Below are 9,162 nucleotides of genomic sequence, written 5' to 3'. Positions count from 1 at the left end.
TATGCTGGTAAGTTTCTTATTCCGTTTCTGACCATGTCAAATCATAATTTTGAAACAGGATCAAAAATAAAGTTATTTTAAAATGTCATCTCTCCTGTGCACTGAAACTGATGTGTTTTAAAGTGTAATTTAATTTTTTGTGTGAAATTTCATATTGAAATAGTTCTGTTTTCTCTCTTCCCACTTTTCTTTGCCTTCCTTTTCCCTTACCTTTCTGCCTGCCCTTTCCTCCCCCTTCCCCTTCCCCTTCCCCCCCCAAAAAAAGCCGAAGGAAAAAACAATAAGGACGGGAGGGAAGGAATGAAATCAACTTTTTGTTAAATATTTTGACATAACTGTTTCTTGATGAAGTAAATCCAGCAGAATCTATAGAGGTAAGCCTAGGGCTCAGGCAATTGAACTAGTTGCCTGAATATCTTGTCTGACTGAGGTAGCTATCCACGTATGAATTTGTAGCAAATGAGCGTTACTTTGAGTAAGCTTCGTTCTTCAACTTGCTACCTACCCGGCAGTAATTTGCTCAGTTGCTTAAGCCCTTGGTAAATCAGCCAATAACTGAAGTTTGTTAGTTACTGTTGTCCTGCCCAATTTAATTTCACGGGTTTTTTATGTCAAATCTTCTCTAAAACATAGATCTCTTGAGATACAGTCATCATTACACTTCATCAATGGCATATATTTAATGCAGTTAACATGTTAAGTTAATGCAGTGGTTTCAAAGCTCAACATAGCTCAAAGCTAGCATCTTTTCCTAATACTCTTGGAAGCTGGATGCCATCTAGGGAACCATGTAAAAGGAATACCTCCGGGAAGCCCTAGTAGGAACTAGAGGAGAAGCTTTCAGATCAATGAAGTACAAAGTATCCATTTTAAAAATTGCTATGATTATTAAAATACCTTCAAACATAATTTTAGATGGAAAGTAGATGCTGTGTAAACTAAAGCATTTCCAAACCACAATCTCCTGAACATGTGATCAATGCAGTGTCTTTATTCCTTTCGTAGAGTGTATTGTATTTTCTGGGTTTTGTTGTTCTCTGAAGTTTTGAGTTGTTAAAAAATTGAAGATTTAGGCTCATGAGTTTTTACTACTGTAGTATTAAATTGTTCTAGTCTAATTATTAGTAAAACATAGGTAGGGGGTGACACCATTAGTTTTGTAAAAGTAAATTTTAATACAATATAAAAAGCCAAGGTTTCGTGTTGGAAGAGAATATGAAACATTCTTCTTAGGTGATTAAAATAAACCAGAATGTCAATGGCTTACGACATTTGTCACTTCATTGAAGCTATTACTTTTTCACACAGCTGTCCTGACTGCACATTTCATGTAAGAGGGCACAGTGACTTGCATCATGTCTTCAGAATTGTGTTTTTCTTGTTTGTCTTGCCTCTTATTGCAAGTTGTTCCTGAAAACTGCTTGAATAAAAGTCTTTTCTGCTTAGGAACTGCTTTGAAGTTGCTGAGGAACAAGAGTGAATTCTAATAAACTGTGCCTGTTTTCCCTTTTGGACCGTACAGAGGCATCCCTGCACAGTGCAGTTTCCATGCAGAGCAAATTGGTGGGTCAGAAGGAGAGTTGGCTGGGCCACAAAGGAAGGACCTGGCCAGCCAGGGCCCATTAGTCAGAAAAGACAAGTTTTCTTCTTTTAAAGCCAGCCAAGCTACGTTTTCAGAAAGGTGATGGGGCCCCCACCAGGTGCTGTGGCCATTGCCGAAGCCCAGCAGGGCCCTCTCATGTTGTCTCGTTTCAGAAGGGGGTACTGTTTTGAATGGGAGAAGAAGAAATATTGTCTCTCTCTTGGATCGTTGGAAGGGACTATTGGAAAATACTGGAGAAAGAAGAAAAGACTGCAAGTACAGATGATAGAAATGGGCCTGAAACTGGGGCAGGTTGCCGCTGTCACCAGTGTACCTATTGCAGTGGTGCAATGCAGAAAGTAACATAGCCACCTCAGAACACGGTGAGACCCCTTGCTGGATGAAACTATATCCCTCCTGATTACCACGCTAAATTAAGATGATTTAGTGGTTTCTTAACGCTGTATTGCAGATGACTTTATTAGTAGATTTTGTAAGATATCCCATTTTTAAGTTGGTTATGATTCTTCTGGCGATACCTTGCAAAAGTAACGCAAAAGTTGCATCTTAAATTTTTCAAAGAAAATTAATTAGAACAGCTGCTTTTCAGCTACAAGGCTAGGGCAGTTTTGAAGAAGTGACATCATTATCTTCTAGTCAGGACAGTCTGCCCTCCTTTTTTTCCTCTTGATAGGAGCCTCAGATTGAATTCTAAGCTGTGAATGTATTCAGAGAACTACACCTAACTGCTCTTTCCATATCCTGATAAATTGAACTAAGTGGAACAAGAAAAAGAAAGCCAAAGCTCACTTACCATGAGATTTAAGCATATGTTGGGTGGGAGGAGTTTCTTTCAGACTGATGCAAATAGTCTATTAATCCATCTGTTATGCATAGAGAATCTGCTCTATTGTAGGGGTCCATTCCGTATGAGGAAGATTAATGGTAAAGAAATGTATGTCTATAATTGATCTCTGTTCCTGCGAAATACTATTTTTCTTGGTTTTTTCACTTCACTGTGTTTTCTTTATCGTGTTTATGATTAATGACTTCACAAAGAATGGGCTTCAAACATAGAAGGCCTTTAGGAATATACTTTTGTAATAAACCATTTGCAGGTATGATACAATGTTGCCATTTATTTGTGAATCTTTTGATTTTCTGCCTTGACTAATCACAGGTGCCTAAGTAAATACAGAAACCCAAATCACAGGGGGTTGGAACAAACTTTAGTTCCTTTCATTCCAAGAAAACTGGAGGTGCTCAGCATCTTAGAAAGTCAGGCTGTGCTAAATGACTTACTTAATGTTGAATACTGAGTTATTGGGAAAAAAAACAGAAATCAGGTGTCCTGGCTCTACAGCTGTACCTGTGCACTGAACAACAGAGGCCACATCCTGACAAGAAGAGGCAATGGAGCTCTCAGCCCACAGAAGTTTATGTGACCATTACTTTTGGATCAGCTTGCTTTCCGGTGTTCATGCATCAAGAAGAAAACTTTAGCTCACGTGTTTTGAGGTCAGGTAGAACCTAGCTCAGGTAAGAGAGTGCTGTATTCTCAGTGCAGCATATGGTAACATCAGGACTCAATTTGTGCCCCCAGCTACAGGCATGCAGTCCCTTGGTTCTCAGTGAGGCTGGAATTTGGCTTCTCTAATCTCATTCCTTGTCTCATTGATAAACTCCCCATGGGAAGACACTCAAACCCCAATGTCCTAGTACAGCTCTCTGTTCTTTACACAAGCAGCCAAAACAAGTTTATTTGCACACCAAGCTGATTTAGTCTTTGGGCTAAAGGAGAACATAGATATGTAAGGAATGGCAATACAGCCTTTCCTATTTTAATAATGAATGTTAGGGTTAAGGCTGGAATAGGTCTGGCTCCTATGGGACTCTGTGGGAGTCAACCAGAAAGCTGCGCTGAAGATATTTAGCATTTGACAGTCATGTTTGGATTATCCTAGTTCTCACACCATCACAATGTGTTGCTTGTAGTGCACTTCATTTTAGTATTCATCTTACTGCTCCCCAGGTAGCTTGGGTTTGCAAGCTCATTAGTAACCTTGCCAGCAAATTGCAGCCTTGATTTCATTAATTTTGGCCGCTCAGTTGCCCTATGGAGCTCTAACAGCATCGAAGTCTGTTTGTTAGTGCTCGATGTATGTGAACTCTACTGCTGTAAATGTTTTTTTTTTTTTTTTTTTTTTTTTAGTACCTTGATAGCCATATATTCTCCTCCACTCCTCCCATTTACTTACTGGAAGCTGAGCTGCTGCAAAGCAGAAGCTACTGTGTGGCTGTGAGCACATCAGTAACTATTGAACCATAAGGGAAAATACAGCAGAGTAAGGATCCCATTTGAGCTGTTTAGCCAGCCCTTCCTCACCTGAAGCAGCTCCTTTTTATGCAAAGGTAGGTTAGGGAAGAGAGCAGGGCAACAGAAGAGTAGGTAGTTATGTCCTATAGAGCTGCCACACGTTAGAGCTGGCCCAGGAGTTTCCACAAAGTTAATTTAAATGGTACAGCAGTACAGCATGGAGTGTGCTCACTGTCCCTGGCAGAAGTTCACTCCCAACAAGAGAGAAAGCAAACTAAATGCATTTCAGTAGGCAGCATGTGCTAGTTATCTAATCTTGTATTTATTTATTCTTTCTTTCTTAGAAAATAAGAAAAAAAATCTTAGTATCTGCCAACAAAATGCAAAGCAAAAAAAAAAAAGGCAAGACAAAAACAAAGTAAATAACCTTTATTGTTACCTTGATGTTGGGGTAATGGATATAGCTCACCTTCTTCCCAGCCATTGCCGCAGGGCTGTCTCAGCAGAAGTCCCTTGCAGTGCCTCTTCGGAGACCGTGAATAAATTATAAAGTAGGAACGTTGCTTCCCCACCTGAAGAAATTCCTGAAGGTCTATAAACTCCAAGGCCTACAGAAAATTGTAACACTCATCCAAACTTTGGTATTTCAAGCTTTTTTACTTAATTTATGGAAAAGAAATGTCTGAGGTGTTGATGTAGTTCTTCACTTATATTTAGATGACTTTGTCAGCTCTGGTGGGGGGCAGGGAGAATGATAGGCCTTAATGTCTAATTTTTAAAATGCCTTTTCTGGGATTTGTTTTTTTACTTTATTTTCCTTGATTTTGTTTCTCATCTATTTAAAATATACTATGCACATGACTATACTGGCACATGTTCTTCACATTAGACGGTAATCATTTTTCAGCACATATAGATAGTATAGCTTGCCAATTTTATTCTTCTGTCATTAGTCTGCGAGGCATATGAAACTAATGCTTCACAAAGAAATGCTGAAGTATTTTTCACCTTCCTTAAAAGTCTCAGGTAACTTCATCAATGGGGCACGACCATGCTTTCTGTGATAAAACTTGCTTTAGCAGTAGCAATATCATTCTGATATGTCCCTTGCTCCACCGTCTGTCCCATGCAAATGGACACTTACACCAGCACAGCACCTCACTGAAGTTCAGATTAGCAAACAGATTTATAATGAATAACTCTTAGAATAAATAGGCTACATCTACAAGTCCTTTATATACCGTAAACAATGTGAATGAGGCTTTAGAGCATTTGTCCAAACCTAGACGTCACATGAAGCTGACAAGTTTTTGCAGTGTTTTACTACCCAGAACATAAACAATAGCCATAATGACATGGGTTTTTTAAATTAACTTTAAGATTGAAAGTTGATGATGTGCAGTTAAGGATCATGTTCTCCCTGATTCTCGAACGTGTTCGAGACCAGTGTAGTTTTTCATTAAAGAAGATTTAGCATCTTTTTTTCTTTTTTAAGATAACCTTACTGCTTTTATTTCTTCTTGCACAGACTAATGCTTGTGTTTAAGCACAGGTAGTTTGCATCTACCTAATTCAGTGTTCTATAATTTAACACATACATATCACAACACGCAGGTATTTTCAGAATTTCTTTTTCTGCCTTATCAAGCTATTAAAAAATGTTTCTTCTTTAAATAAAGGACAAGAAAGCAGAGTCTCTATATGTTGAAAAGTGAAACACTAGCCACAAGCTGTTTTAATCACTGAGCAAAATCCATCAGAAGGGACAATGCTTTAATTCATTTTTGCACTTAATTTCTTTTATGAGGTCTAAATAACAGAACAATTCATTTTGTGGAATTACTAATTTTAACTTGTAGTTGCTTGGGTTATTATATCTCTCACTGAAATATCAGAGGTAAAACCCTTCTCTCCTTCAAGCACTTTTTTTTTTGCTAGCATTATAATAATTTTTTCTTCTCCTGCATCATTGACTGAGCTCCTTAACTCTGGATGAAGAACACAGTGCATCTTCTCCAGCTACAGCAGGTAACGTGCAATGCAAAAAACTGAGACTATCTTCTCAGCTGCTGTGACTTGCCATAGCTGTGCCCGTATTTGGCAGCTCTCTCAGGTATAGTCAGGGCTTAGGAGAGGAGTCAGTTTGCAGTGCCTGAGGCTTTATAATGTTTGCTACCTTACTGCCGTGTGCAACTTAGTCCATGCTGAGTGGATTGTTGCTTTTTGTTTCAAAGGACGTTAAACAAGATTAAAGTACAAATAAGGTAAGCGAGGCAGGAAACAAACTCGTAGTGCAGTAAATGCTTTAGTATAGAGGACAAAGAATGAGAATAAAGAGAATTGTATACAACGTATAGGAATTAAATGCAAAAAGCATAGAGTTTTTGCTCTTAATTCAGCTTGTGCCCTTTGTTGCTCTGCACTCTAACACCAGGCTAGCAGGGATGAGATGAATTATAGCGTGCATGAACGCTTGAGGAGCAAATCTGGATTAGCTGCCCACATCGCCACCCGATGCGCTAGTCGCTCGCTCCAGCCGAGGCAGCCACGTAGCTGAGGGAAGCCCACGTGATCACATCTGCAGTGTGTCATGACGCAGCCCGCAGTGCGCACCCCAGCAGCCCACCAGGCGATGGGCCGTGCCGCCCGGGCATGGCGCACAGCCCCAGCACACTCCCAGCACACATGGCCCTGGCACTTACAGTGGTTTACTTTGTGATAAAATAGTGACTTATTCTGTAACTATGAAATGAAAGATTTGATGTGTAATGCAAGTTTCATAATGAACCCTGCCTTGCTTTCCAAGCTCAGCGTACTGATTAGCCTGGTGACTATGAACATCAAATCTAGGGTACAGTTTAATTGCACCCGTCGGTCTATATTTGAAAGTATCATTTCATTTGTGTATTAAAATCATAAATTTCACATAATAATCTTCAACTGTTGATTGAGGTGCTGTGGTGGTGCTTATGCTATAAATGTAGAAATTACCTAGAATTAATATGAACTTTGTTACTAGTCTCTTATCAGTACTGTTTTTATTTTATTCCCACACCTAGCTGAGAACAAAATTCCCTTTTTCACATAGTACCAGCATTATCCATCAGAGGTCACCCTATACAGTGATATTCTTGCCTACAACTGCTCCAGTATCACCTGAACAATACGCCTGAACAATCAAGTATTATTTGTGTGCTCACCTAATGATCTTTAATGTAAATTGACTATTCATGTCTAACAAGGTCAGATTCTGTACACTTGAGGTTTATGGAAACGGAAAAAGAAATTTATGATTACTCTCTTGAACCCCTATTTTTTGTAATGGCTGTTCAATATAATACAGTAAACAGGAGGAAAATGTATTTCAAAAGTAGTCCAAAATAAACTTTTTTCATATTTTTACCTTTTCTTTATATTTTTACACTAGAACTATATTGAAAGTTTGTACTGGTTCCAAACAGGGCAGAGAAAGCATCTTGGAAAAATTCCATCATAAATGATGGCCATGCCTTGGAGACCACTGGCACACTCAAATCACAGTGAAATAAAGAGAAAGATGCGCAGAAATGGACTTTGAATCAGGCTTTGAGGTAGTAAAAAGCTTTGTTATAAGGATTTAGAACGACAGAAGTCTGTTATATCATTTTGCACATTTGGTAATTCTGGTTTATTCATTGTTTTACATAAAGCAGATGAAATTTTTCTCATACAGTATATTTGCACCTATAACCATTGCAATTTAGAACACGTCAAGCAAGATCAAACATTGGCATATCACCTAGTCCAGGAAGGTATGCATAGCAGAATTTTATTTTTTAGGTCTTAACATGCAGCAAAACAGAAGCAAGCTTTCTGTGATGCTGGTGAGTCAGAGGTGACTACCAGTGACACTAAGCAGAGAACTTAGATCCCCTAACTAAAGTGTGTAAGGCACAAAGTTCACGTTCTTTGCCCTTTCAGCTGACATTCCTCCTGCTACCACGACACTGCATGTAGAGAATTAAAGAAGAAAAGCTGTGACCAAAGCCCCTGCTGTTCATTTTTGCTTATTTCTTTATTTTAAAGTAATGGGGAAAGGGGGCCAAAATTGTAAAATGCTTGTTGTGGTCTAGGTGGAAGAATCAAAGGAAATACATACTGTATTTCCTCTGGTTCTACAGACCAAATATAACCTGGAACCAGACCATATTATCTTTTCCACAGCGACTATTGTCTTAAAGCCCAGCCACTCTTTCCATACCCTCATGGTCAATGAAAGGCAAACTAAACTATCCTAGCAATTGTCTTCTGAATAAAACTGTGGGAAAAGCTTGCAATAGATAATTCTCAAGAGAATGAAGAGCTGCATGAAAATTCTCTTAACTTGGAAAAGAAAACTCAGATTTTAAAACAACTATGTAAGATTGTGGCAAGATTCAGACATGTCTAGGGTGAATCATCATAGGAAGGAAGCTGAGTCAAGTATGGCAGCCGGGATACTTGGCTGAAAGGTGTGGGACACCAGCATCCTTGCTGAGACAGGGGAAAATGAGAGGAGTAGTTTCTGGGAGATCAAAATCTCTGTAATGGTGGGTGGTACTAATTTTAAACTGATCACTGAATAGCCATGTAGAGACTACAGAAAGACAGCCCTAAATGTATGCCTGGATAAAGGTAGGCAGCAACCCCCTAGAGATCACCTGGAAATCACAAGCTCATTGGGAGAGCCTTGAGGCATGAGGTGAAGGAGTGCGTGACACTGTTTCAGCAATGCAGAGACCCCGCAGCTGCGGTTTGCTCTCCCTGGCAGCTCCAGCAGCTCCATGGGGCTCCAAGGACCACTCTGGTCAGTCCAGCCTTTGCTTCTGGAGTCTGAGGAGTGCTGAGCACAGCAGTGTGTAATAGATGGCTCTTATTGATCAGGTCTACGTGGTGGTCCTGGATCGCATTTATATATGTAGCAAAAAAAATATATTATGGATGGTTAGAGGAATGTCTCTCCAGGTTAAGATTAGAAAGAATGCGGCATGTCTGATGTTTTCAGAAATGAGTTTGCTTCATATTTGAGAGTGGAAAAGACTCTTTTTTTTTTTTCCTTTTTCTACTGCCAGATCCTAGGCTCAGCATTTAATCAATGCAAATCAGTATTTCCACCCACAAGGAATAAGAGCTTAGAGCCAATTCCCCCGTTATTATTTTGTAGTTAAATTGTAAAATCACTGAGATGCATCAATCAGGATTGGATTAATGTAATGCCAGGCAACAAATAAAGAGAACTAGATCA

The sequence above is a fragment of the Struthio camelus genome, chromosome 3 (genome assembly GCF_040807025.1).
Source record: "Struthio camelus isolate bStrCam1 chromosome 3, bStrCam1.hap1, whole genome shotgun sequence".
NCBI classification, from domain to species: Eukaryota; Metazoa; Chordata; class Aves; order Struthioniformes; family Struthionidae; genus Struthio; species Struthio camelus.
The sequence above is the reverse complement of the archived record's forward strand: the minus strand, read 5'-3'. Positions refer to the sequence as shown.